The following is a 13210-nucleotide window of genomic DNA, read 5'->3' as shown; positions in this document are numbered from 1 at the left end:
CATACATGGATTGGAACTAAGTCAGGATTGAAAGTTTATGGAAAGGCTGACAATGCTCTAATAAGGTGAGTGAAGTTGAGGTGGTTAAGCCTGGAGGTCAAGGGGAGAACTCTGATGGTATGAAAGTTCTTTTCAAAAGTAATTTGGATTTGGGTCTATTCTACAGAAGGGAAATGTTCAGATTAGGATGAGAATCACAGGCCCTCTCTCACAGTGAGAGAGGTTTGAGGGACCTTTGCTTTGCTTAAAATGTGTGTGGAGTTTGGGGAGAAAGTGTCTTGGAGGCTTAACAATAGGGCTGAAGTAGAGTATTAGTATTAGGAACACTCCACAGGAGGGGAAAGAGATGTGGAAGTCTAAATAAATGACATCTTTCCAACTAAAATTTTAGCCTTCCTGTCCCTCATTCCAAAGACAGTTACACACTGAAGTCTGTTAGGTTACTGAAGGTATATCTTTAGGGAGAAGTGAGAAAGTTCTTTTCTTAATTTCATGCTGTTCTTATAAATAGATAGCATACTTAGTGACTTAGTCTTCTCTCTCCTCTCAATTTAATTAGAATTTCTACTATTTATAATATATTACAATAAGCATTGAAGAGACAAAGTATAGAAAAGATACATTTTACCTAGTAGAGTAGTTTAATATAAATTTTCTTTGATTTTGTCAATATAAGTGCTACTTATAACAAAAACAGTCCCAACTGTATTTTTTAATAAATAGCCTTTGAGAATTTGTTGAACTGAAATAAATCATCCACTCATGACATGTTCCTGTTCTGAGCCTCTCTCAAATTAATTAAACTGGTCCCCATATAATCCTAGGAGTTACTTCATGAAATCCATGTCTCAAGTCACTTGAATTCTAAACTTAAAATTATACTTGGAGAGCACATACTTCCAGTGATAAAGATAGTCTCTAATAGACTAATAATTTGGAATCCACAGTCTTTATGAGGAAAGGCCTCCCTAGCCTTCATAACTATGGAGTTGTGCCTCATTCACAAGGAAATAAAAACTCTCTTTATGAGAGATAAGATTAGATCAGTCAGATATAGTTTTTAGCAGAATTAAAAGTCATGATTAAAAAATAGGTGTCAGTTAAATTCCTTTGCATAAAATAGCAGTAGAGTAGTAAGACCCACTATTTTTTTTCAGTTACTTTCTTTTTCTCCTCAGCTTTCCAGCTTTTAGACTTAGCATCCATGACAATAAACACAGTCTTGTACCTATATACTTGTTCCTTTCATTGTCATCTCTCCTGGTCTCCCATATCTGAGAAAGGGAACTATAAGATGCTCTGTCCTACTGCTGCTCTATATATTGGAGGAAGGGGAGGAAAGATCACCATCTCTTTCCTCTTCTTGCTTAGATTTCTGGAAACCCCACCTATTCAATCCTGATATTGGCTTAGCTTGCTCTCTTCCCTCACTGTGAGGAGGTACAAATCCCAGGATCTTTAAAGATTTAATCCTCCTAGCCAGAGCCTAGCCCAAGGTTAACCAAAAGGATTCTTATGCTCAGAAAAAAGAAATAAATTTAGGGGGGGATACTTAAAAATCTTTTAACCTGTTATGACCTGGTAGAATTTCATTCTGCCAGCATAACCTTTGCACAACAAATAGGCAGTATAGTAAAGTTTTAAATCAAGTGATGTATGCACAAATAATTGTAATCCCAGATAATTTAGAGTCTAGAGAAGGTAAATTTCCTATAAGAGGATCAAAGAAGACATTTTTGTGAAATTGGCTTTTGATTTTATTTTAAATGATGTTTAGAAATTTAATAGTCTGTAATGGAATGACATTTGGAGGATAAGGAATTTTGTGAGCAGAGGCACAGAAGTTGAAAAGTTCAGGCTATATGCAAACTCCTGTGAATACTCCAATTTGGAGAGAAAAAATGGTTTAAATCCTGACAGGTAGAATGAAATCAGAATATAATGTCTTAAATGCCAGAAAAAAAGACCATAAATGTGTATGTTGGGAGCCATGAAAAGATTTGGACTACATGAAAGAAGAGACTCTTGGAAAATACGTCAAAAGCATGAAGGAATACTCACAGAACTTATATTCACTGGGGAACTGAATCTGTTTGGGGACTACAAACTTTAACTAGTATAAAAAAAAGAAAAAAAGAAAGCCTTCAAGGTAGGCATATAAAAATGCACAATCCTTTTAAAATCCCATATATAAAGTGTATTTAAAAGTAGGGGGGACATTATTTACCATTCATTCAAAAAAAATCACCCAAGACTAAGTTCATATTATGTCATATTATAAAGGAATTTTCCTGTTATTTAGTTGATTATTCATGTCCTACTCTTCATAACTCCATTTTCTGGTTTTCATGGCAAAGAAACTAGAGTAATTTGTCATTTCCCCCTCTAGCTCATTTTACAGATGAGAAACTGAGGCAAATAGGACTATTTGACTTGCAAAAGGTCACACATTAGCACAGCTAGTAAGTGTCTTGACTGGAGTTGAATTCAGGTTCTCCTTACTCCCAGGCTAATACCCCATCCACTAAGTCATTTAGCAGTCCCATCATAAAGGAAAGTGTTATCTGTCTTCTGACCCAAAAAGGAAATGTGAGTGGTTCTTACTAATGCTCATAGCACTTAAATATTAACAATATGAGCAAAGTGAACTTGTAGATAAATCAATCAAAAAATATATTTGAATGCCTGCTATGTGCCAGGTACTATGTCAAGTACTTTGGATAGAAAAAGGAAAAAGTCAATCCCTTCCCTTAAGGACCTAATAGGCCACGTGTAGATAATATGCAAAACTATATATTCAAACAAGATATAAGCAGGATAAATGGAAAATTATTTTTTAAAAAAGTAAGGCATTGGAATTAAGAGGAGCTTAGGAAGGCTTCCAGTAAAAAAAATAAATTTTAGTTATGACTTAAAGGACGTCAGGGAGATCAGTAGGTAAAACAAAGAAGGGAAATCATTCCAGGAATGTGGGATACCCCAGCGGGAAAAACATAGCTAAAATATGGGGTATCTTGTTCATGCAACAGCCAGGAGGCCATTGTCACCATATTGAAAAATATTTGTGGGGGAGAGTAGAGTATAAGGAGACTGGAAATGTAGGGATGAGCTAGGTTATGAAATCCTCTGAAATTACATGGTTTAGCCTGCAGTTTTCCTAAATCATTTTAGTGAGCGATGCAGGATAGATTGGTGTAAGGAGAGACTTAAGGCAAGTAGATTTGCCAGTATGCTATTGCAATATTCAAGACATGAGATAATGAGGAGCTTCACTAGAGCAGTAACAGTGTGAGAGATGATGCAAAAGTGAAATTGCTAGGTCTTATCAATGGACTAGATTTGGCCAGTGAGAGATAGTGAAAAAACTACTAGGTTGAAAACCTGAGGACCTGGGAGGGATATGATGCCCTCTATAGTAATAAGGAAGGTAATAAATTTATATTGTATCTAATTTTACATGATAGTATTAATGATTGTGATAATGTATTGATATTTTTCTAATAATAAATTATGGATTTGTGTAGAGGGCTAAAACTCTAAAAAAGTATGCTTGAATCAGACCAACTGAGCACTTAAGGCTAATTACCTATTGGCTGTGAGACAATGACTCTATTAGCATATATTTGGATAAACAGCTCTTCTCACTGTTGGTGCTTACTGAATGTTTGGTTTTAACATAATGATAGGCAAAGATTGGAGGGTGGAGGGAGAGAGGCCAGAGTCACTTGGCTGCAGGATGAGGAGGAGAAATGTTGGTGATTCTGGACTTCAGAATCCAGGATTTTGCTTGTCTGCCTCCTTTACTTTGCCCCTTAAAGACCAAGGACTTTAATTTATCCTGACTCTGTCTGACCCTGAAGTCCTCCAGTGAGCTAGCCCATACTCTACATGTGGTGCTCAGCTTGCGGACTAAGGACCCTAATTTCACTGAAGAAATCCTTGTGACCAGGAAATAGGGTATTTTAATAGACAAACAGGGAACTTACTTTGTTAAGAGCTGAATTAGTAACTTTTGTTTTTTAACTGAAATGGGGCAGATATTACGAAAAGATTCTCCTCCATCCCTAACCCAAGGGAGCTCTAGAGAAAGCATACTTAGGTTGATAAAGAGGCAAGGTTTTCTTGTAACTTCAGAGCAGATTGGTGGACTCTTGGATACATTAGAATATACGTCCCCTTGGTTCTTCAAGGAAGAAGAAATAGAGGCAGAAAATTGGAAACTAGTAGGAGATCAACTATGTAAATATTATAATGATAATTGTCCCAATTCAATTTCTAAGGAAACAGTCTATATATACAACATAATACAATTGGCCTTAAAGAATCTCGCAAGTTCTAGAAAAAAAGAAAAGTTTTAAGAACAGCCAGATAAGGAAGTGTAAGGAGAAAGAGGAAGAGACAGGAGAGGGTAATGGAACTATCACCAGAGAGCATGAGGAGTTAAGTGAACTTAAAGAATGTGATGATAAGGTAACTTGCTAAAGAAAATACTAATGAGGTTTGTAGAAGAATTATACTAGGACTACACAAGGATGTTCCTTTAGAGGATATCATAAGACACTGTGCCACAGTGGGCACAAATACCTTTTATAGCCAGGCTGTGATGCAGACTTCTCAAGATCCAAACATGAGAAGACAAGTTCTCTTTTGGCAAAGGACTTCCAAAGAGACTCATTAATGCTTTCAATGTAGTAAAATAGAGCTTTTGAAAGCTCAATGTTGGCATAAAGACAGAGTGAGAAAACAGGGTAGGAACAAGACCCAAAATCCCATGTTCAAAATGAACAGAAGCTTCCATTGGGCATCAGAATATAGACTGATTCGGGGAAATGGGATGGGGGGCCCAGCCCCCAGGGCCTAAAACAAAAAATACTTGGGACATGATGGCAGGCTATACTACATCCAGAGAGCCTTTAGAAGTGCAGTACTCAGACATGACCAATCAGTTAAGAAGCAATTTGATGGGAGAAAGGGATTACAATTGGGGAGAATAGAGTTGTATGCAGCTGGGACTACTGAGATACCCTCTGGAGAGGTGAAATCTGTTCCTCTCCAGCATATGGATCCCTTGCCTCCAGGCACAGTAAGCTTGACCATTTCACTTCCTGAGAGGATGTACAAAACAGTGTTCATCCATACACCAATGTGGGAAACTAGGGAATGTGTAGATAATATTCCAGTCACTAATACAGGTAGACAATGTGTGACATCAACCAGGAGAAGTATTAGCATCGGGTTTATTGATACAGAATCCTAATAAGCAATCTGGTGATAGTTGCCCAGATTCTGACTCCAAGCAAAAAAATCCAGGAATACACTGGACAGTAGCTGTGACAGATGACTAACCTATTCTCACTATCTATATAAATGGTATACCATTAGAAGGATTGGTATACACAGGTACAGATCATACAGTCATTAGAGGTGCCAACTGGCCCAGTCACTGGCCAAAGATTAAGGCAGACACCTACATGTCTGGCATAGGAGGATCAGTAGCAGCAGAAGTTAGTGCTACCCCTATGAGATGGACATTTGAAGGCGAAACAGGAGTTTTTTTTTACTACTTTTATACTTGAAAAAATCCCCATCAATCTTGGGGAAGAGACATCTTACAACAGTTAGGATTAAAAATGAGTGCTTCAGATTTTTAGGCAGGACTGCTGTTGAAGGCCTGCCTGCACTCTCACCTGTTCCCATTCAATGGAAAACTGATACACCAGTGTGGGTAGAACAGTGACCCTTAGCTAGTGATAAAATTCAGGCCTTATTAGATATAGTACAGGAGCAATTTGACCAAGGACACTTACAACCTTATCTAAGTCCTTGGAATTCTCCTGTATTTGTTGTAAGAAAGAAATCTGGAAAATGGAGTATGATGACTGATTTAAGAAAAGTAAATGAACAGATGGAACTATAGGAACTCTGCATCCTGGACTCCCATCTCCTACTCAGTTGACTAGAAAATGGCCTCTTTGGGTTATAGAAATTAAGGATTGTTTCTATTCTATTCTCTTCTAGATAAGGAGGATATGAGAAGATTTGCCTTTTCAGTGCCCAGTGTTAACTTAACCGAGCCTTATAAAAGATATGACTGGACAGTCTTGCCACAAGGAATGAAAAACAGCCCTACTATGAGTCAAATGTATATTGCTGCTGCTCTTACTCCAGTAAGAAAAGCATTTCCAAAAGTTATGTTATTACATTACATGGATGATATATTGGGATGTGCACCTGAGGAACAAATGTTAGAAGCATGTCTACAATAGACCATAGAAACACTAAGGAACTACAAATTGCATATAGTTCCAGAAAAAAATCCAAAGACATGCTCCTTTTCAATATTTAGGATGTGAAGTATAACCTAAGGTGCTTACAGTACAAAAACTGTCCTTAAGAACAGAGAAGCTAAACACATTAAATGATGTTCAGAAATTGATAGGAGATATCCAATGGATGCATTCAGTGGTAGGCTTGACTACCTATCAATTGCAACCATCATATGACATTATAAGGGGAGACAGTGCTTTAAACTCACCATGCCAGCTTACAAAAGAAGCTCAAGAGGCTCTGAGAAAAGTTGAACTGTCTTTATCCAATGTGGTTGAAAGAGTCACTCAAAAACCCTTGGAAATATCAGTTTTTGCTACAAAAGAGGCACCCACAGCAGTCCTTCATCAAATAGACAGTGTAATAGAGGGGGTGAACCTCTCAGCACAACCAGAACAAAGCCTTACTCCTTACCCAGTTCTTGTGGCTAGAATTTTATTAAAGGCCATTGAGCGAGCAGTATAATTATCTAGTATAAGATCTGACAAGATAGACACCTTTTATACCAATGCACAAATTAATGTATGCTGTGAAGCATCCTAGAGTGGCAAATTTTACTGGCCACAGCTCCAAATTTTACACACGGGTCTCCATTAAAGATAACCAGACTATTACATAATTGGCAATGGATCCTTGAAGGAAAGGTTTCTAAAATTCCTCTTAAAGGACCAACTATCTTTATAGATGCATCCAAACATAATATTTGCGCTGTTACTATAAAAAGAGAGTAGTTAGAACTCCTTTTCAATCCACTCAGCAGAATGAATTGTATGTAATCATTCTAGCTCTTACTTATTAACCAGGAGATAGAAATATACTATCTGATTCAGCCTATTCAGTAGGTTGGTACAAAGAATTGTCACAGCCCAAATAAAATTTGCAGCTTCCAAAATATATCAGCTCTTTAAGGAACTTCAAGAGCAAGTGAAAAAGCTTCCAGGTAAGATTTATATCTTGCATGTTCATTCTCATACTGGACTTCCAGGTCCTATTTTTGATGGTAATTCAATGGCAGATAGCCTTCTAACCATGTTGACCAATACTTCTTTATTTCAGGAAGCCCAAAATCTCATTCTAAATATCATCAGGCTGCTCAAGGTTTACATTTGCAATGTGGGATCACAAGAGAGGAAGTTAGGAGCATAATAAAAGCCTGTACAGCTTGGCTTCCTTTCCATGCTCCTACACTCCCTCCAGGGAAGAACTCTCGTGGTTTGAGACCCAATGAAATTTGGCAAATGGATGTGACCCATTATAAATCTTTTGGTCATCTGTCTTTTATCCATGTTGTAGTAGATACCTTTTCAGGATTTATTTTTGCAAAAACAGCAGCAAAAGAGACAGCTCGAGTGATCACTGAATTCCTTATACAAGCATTTGCAATTATGGATGTACCACAAGCAATAAAAACAGATAATGAACCTGCATATACTTCCAAACATTTTGCACACTTTTGTGCACAGTTTAAGATTTTACACACCACTGGCATACCCTTTAATCCCGGACAGGCAATAGTTGAGAGGAGAAACAGAGACATCAAAACACTCCTCCAAAAACAAAAGAGAGGGGGAGCCACAGGTAACTCTAGAGAACTTCTAAATCTAGCTCTTTATACAATTAAGTAATTGATTTTTGATGAAGATGAACTGGTTCCCGCAGACAGGTTTTATAACCCATCAGAAAGGCAGAGTCCAGTGCGAGCAGCTCCACTATCTTTAGATAATTTGCCAGGTGATGTGGAGAGATCCAGAACGTGGTGAATGGAAGGGACCAGATAGATTAACTTCTTGGGGGAGAGAGTTTGCTTGTATCTCTACAGGTGGAGAAGGAATCAGATGGGTGCTAATAAGTCATATTCACCTTGTCCATCCCAGAGAGACGGAGCAGACCCTTGAAACAAAAGAGAAGACCCAAAAAACATAGGGTGGTTCCATTGCTGACTGTGCCCACCATGGAAAGAGCATGGCAATTATGGCAATTGACTCATGGACATCAAAAATTAGACTGATTTAGGACTTGAAAACCCTCAGGAATTGTTGGATTCCCTGAGACATGATAAGACTGCTGCAGGACTTAAAAATTCTCAGGGAACATTGGATTCCCTGACATGTGAAGCAATGGACAATAGACTGGTTTTGGACTATCTCTTGGTTGCAGAAGGAGGTGTATGTGTGATTGTTATTCACATACCCTCCTTCTAGGACTTCTGGAAATCTTTTACAACACCATATTGATTCATATTGTTTATTATATCACTACTTGCATGTACAATTCATGTTTGTTACACCACATTGAGCCTGCACCAATTGTGGGGAGAGTAATCACTAATAGCCTCTGCGTTATTGCTATGTGCTTGTGTAATACTCCCCAACCCCCAATGCTGATGGGTTTGTGCATACCTGTTTCTAGTAAGACCCTTCAGCCCAGAAACCCACTAACAGTATCTGGCTTAAATCCCCACTTCCCTTTGGTGTTTTTCATCTCTCTTCCTGAGAAGTCAGGGAGGGCGTGATTATCTCCTTTGTAGTGCTTTCACCTCCCTGCCTGAGAAGTTGGGGTGGGGGTGGGGGGAGATAGGCATGATCACCTCCTTTTTGGTGTTTTCACCTCCTTTTCTGAGAAGTCAGGAAGGGCATGATCACCTTTTTGGAGTTCTCACCTCCCTGTTTGAAAATAAAAGAAAGCCGAAGATGTAGAGGGCTGAAACTCAAAAATGTATCCTTGACTCAGACAACTGAGCACTTATGGCTAATTACTTATTTGATGTGAGACAATGACTCTATTAGCACATATTTGGATAAATGGCTCTTCTCACTGTTGGTACTTGCTGAATGTTAAGATAATCATAGGCAAGGGTTGGAGGGCAGAGGGAGAGAGGCCACAGGACTTGGTGGCAGGACGAGGAGGAGAGAGGCTGGTGACTCTGGACTCCAGAATCCAGGATTTTACTTGTCTGCCTCCTTCACTTCTCTATTTAAAGACCAAGGACTTTAATTTATCCTGACTCTGGCTAACCCTAAATCCCTCCAGGGAGTTAGCCCATACTTTGCAGATGTGTAAAAGTATTTCTTAAGAGTATAGCATTTCCTAAGCTCTGAACTAAAAATACAAGATGGATACAATACCTGACTTTAAGGAGGTGACATCCTAATAAAGGAGAGAGAACATAGGAGAGAATGGTGGCCATGGAAAGGTGTTTTGAAGACTTTAAAATCTCTTCAGGGTGTGAAACATCCTTTTGAAAGAACTTAATGAGCTTAAATATCCAGCCTTTGGGTGGATTAGTTGTGGCTCTGTCTCTCAATCCATCTCTTCATTTCTTTAGTCTCAAACTCAACAGCAACAGAATAGCAAGAAATCAGACCAGCACCTCTTACTTCCTCCTCCTGACTTTCTCCAGTCACCAAGAACTCCTGTTCCTTCTGTTCCTGGTCCTATACCTGGCGGTCCTCCTGGAGAATCTGCTGATCCTTGTTCCTATTGGCTCAGACTCATGCCTCCATACATCTATGTATGTGCTCTTGGTCAACCTGTTCCTGGCAGATCTGTGCTTCACCTCTACTACAGTGCCCAGGCTCCTCTATGCCCTGCTGACAGGGGACCAGGCCTTCACCCATTCAGCCTGCCTTTTTCTTGATGGCAGGCAATGTGGATAGCTATGTTTTAGCTGCCATGGCATAGGGCTGATATGTAGCCATATGCAAACCACTGCACTATGCTACTGTGGTGACCCTACCACGATGTATGGTGCTCCTGGGGGCTGTGTGGGTGGGCACAGCCCTACACTCCTTGCTCCACACAGCCCTCATTGCTCATCTTACCTTCTGTCTACTTGCAGCCCCCAAGCCAAGCTAATGACCAAAAGGAAGACCAAAATCTGTAGTGGCTCCAACACTAAACCGCTAAGTCTATAGTCTACAGAATAGAGAAATCAAAGCATCCCTAGCAAAGCTGTTAATGGGTAGATAGTGTTGGCTTAGTCATCAAATGGCCAGAATAGGATCCTTGCTGGAGGTAGCCTCCCCCCCCCCTTTTTTTTTCATTCGTCTATTTATTTCTTCAGTAGTTAGACAACAAAGACTTATACACACATATGCACATACTTAGGTCAAGCTTTTTTTTTTTCTTTTTGCAATGGAAGCAATTTTATTTCAGACTTGAAGACAAAAGGCTAACCAATATCTAGGAGTATAATTTCAGGTATCATACAATAAGAAAATTCAGCTTCTGCTGGCATCTCTCAAAGATACTTAAGTATTGACCGTCTCTTCCTAATCTTGTATAGTATCTCCTTCTTAGCTTCAATAATTCTCTGCCTGAAGTGGCCATCTATAGGAATAGATTGTATAACCTTTCCGTGATCTGAAAAGACCATGCCAGATTTCTACCTGATACAAAGCTATCTAATCAGAACAATAGTTATTTTTCTAATCAGACTAATAAGTTACTTTTGATCCACTAAATATCATCATCCTGAACTTTAATTTGAGACATTTAGATTTTAAGGATATTTTCTAGGATATGGTACTTTACAATTATCTAATCTACTTTCTATTACAGTAGTTAAGAAACATTTATATACACACAGATTCAGGGTGGGCAGTTTCCTGCAACTTAATTATATCAGTCTTGAAGAACTAAATACAGGTTTCTTTAAAGGAAAATTAAAGACATTATCTTTTTTTCATTAATCCCATCCTCTCTATTCCTAATCCCACTATCCTAATTAAAATAATTTCCCAAACAGTGGATGTGTTAGGCAATTTGTAGTATAGAATGATATATTGGGTGTTTAGAAGGTTGAAGAGACTTCAGATGCTAAATCCTGCTTGGGTCAATTATTGCCTCAAAAACATTCTCAACAAATACTCATATAACCTACATTCCATGATACTCCAGTCAAGAGAAACTCATTAACACTTGAGAGTGCTTCTTCATTCTCTCCTAGCTTTGATCTGCAGTTCATACTTCTGCTAGTTCTTCTGGCTATGTCTTTCTTATGTAAAACTATGCAAAGCTTTCCTATTCATTATTACTGAAATTCAAAATTTTAAGCTTGCTCTTCAAGGCTTCCATAACTAATGCCTCTGCATCTCTACCAGAAGAATCATAAGATCATAAAACTAAAAGCAAATGAGAACCTTTCCTGTACTCACAACCCACTTCCCCACCTCTACACCTTGCATCTATTTTGTGTATATCTTTCTATGTGCTTTTTCACCCCCAATAGAATATAACTTCCTTGTTAGCAGAGTTTTTTCATATCTTTCTTTGAATTCTTAATACCAACACAGTGTCTAGTCCATAGTATTTCTCAATAAGAATTTGTTGAATTATAGAATAAATTTTTAATAATTGGCAATTGATACAAACCTAGGTAGGATTTGTTTCTGAGAATTTTGACTTCTTGAAATTGAAGGGGACTGATTGGATGAAGTATTTCTCAGTATCGAGTCACATGATCCCTATTCTCAGAGCTGGGAGATTGGGTTTTGGACTCTGGGTCCTGGAGGGATCTGTGGAGGCAAACAACATTGGTGACCATTGGATAAGGATAGTTACTTCCTTTTAGTTTATCCAGTGAAAAGGCTTGGGTCTTTTCCTATTTAACCAGTTGTTCTGCTTCCAGCTGATTGGGTTCAGGAGCACAAGACTGGAGTTGGGATAGCTCCTAGCTCTTCCTGCAAGGATTAAATAAAAGCTTTTTATTTGTACCTGAACATGTCTCTGATTAGTTAATATGGGAAGGGGGGGGGGTCTAGCACCTGTCCCACACAAAATCCTCTAAGTTTCTATATATCTATCTTACTGCACTTATGTGCAAGATAGGAGAGAAAGAAACTATAAAACTATATCCTTTTCCACAATAGCCCTAAGAAGATAGAAACCCTGTTGAAATGTGAGAGTTGATAAATGGAATTAAGTGAACTACGTATTGGATCTCTGAAAGAAAAAGGAACAATTAAGGAAACCAACCATAGTGTGAAAACTGTCTTAGTGTCATAGGGGGACAGTACATCTTGTCTTGAATTTCTGGGCCCCAATAGAGGATATCTGGGGGTGTCTAGTATTTTCATTTCTTTTATAATGAGATCTCTGGGGACAGAAAAGTATGGTAATGGGAAATTGATGACTGAGGGGAGAAAACACAAACAGAGAAGCCCTAGAGAATAAGAGTAGCTTATCTACTCACCCCTCAATCACTATCCACTTTCAGAGCCAACTCCAAATACACTGCTGCCCCTTATATATTCTCATTCTGCCTTTTGGCAAGGCACTGTGACAAGAAGATAGGGGAAATGTCCTGTGCTTTCTTTCATCCCACTATCCTCATTCTTTCCACTTCATCTCTAACCTCTAATCTTTGAAAAGCTGCAGGATTGGGAACAATATTTTGAAACAAACTTCTCTTTATGGGTTGAAGTCAAGGGAAGAGTCTCCCTCTGACAGTTTATGGAAAGTCAGAAAATGCTAAATTGAGTGACGTTCAGGTGGCTAAGCCTGGAAGACTGGGGAGGGGAGATCTGAGTGTTTGCAAGTTCTTTTCAAAAGTGATTTTGGTTTGGGTGTATCCTACAACAGGGAAATGTGAAGGGTAGGGTAGGAATTGCTAACACTTTTTAGCAATGAGATCAAATGAAATTCCCTTTGTTTGAAATGTGTTGGGATTGAAGAAGGTTTGGCAATATTCTGGAAGGCTCAACCATAAAGCTGAAGCTTACCAGGAAGAAACCAGAGCAGGTGAGAGAGACCTGGTAGTCTAGATAAATGACAATTTTCCTCTGTTGTATTGGCTTTCCTGTCACTCATTCCAAAAACAGAAATATAAAGTCTGTTACACTTTAAAAGTCCCTACCCTTTTCAGTCCCCCAGTTTTCTTACT

The sequence above is a fragment of the Sarcophilus harrisii genome, chromosome 2 (genome assembly GCF_902635505.1).
Source record: "Sarcophilus harrisii chromosome 2, mSarHar1.11, whole genome shotgun sequence".
NCBI classification, from domain to species: Eukaryota; Metazoa; Chordata; class Mammalia; order Dasyuromorphia; family Dasyuridae; genus Sarcophilus; species Sarcophilus harrisii.
Note: the sequence above shows the minus strand (reverse complement) of the source record.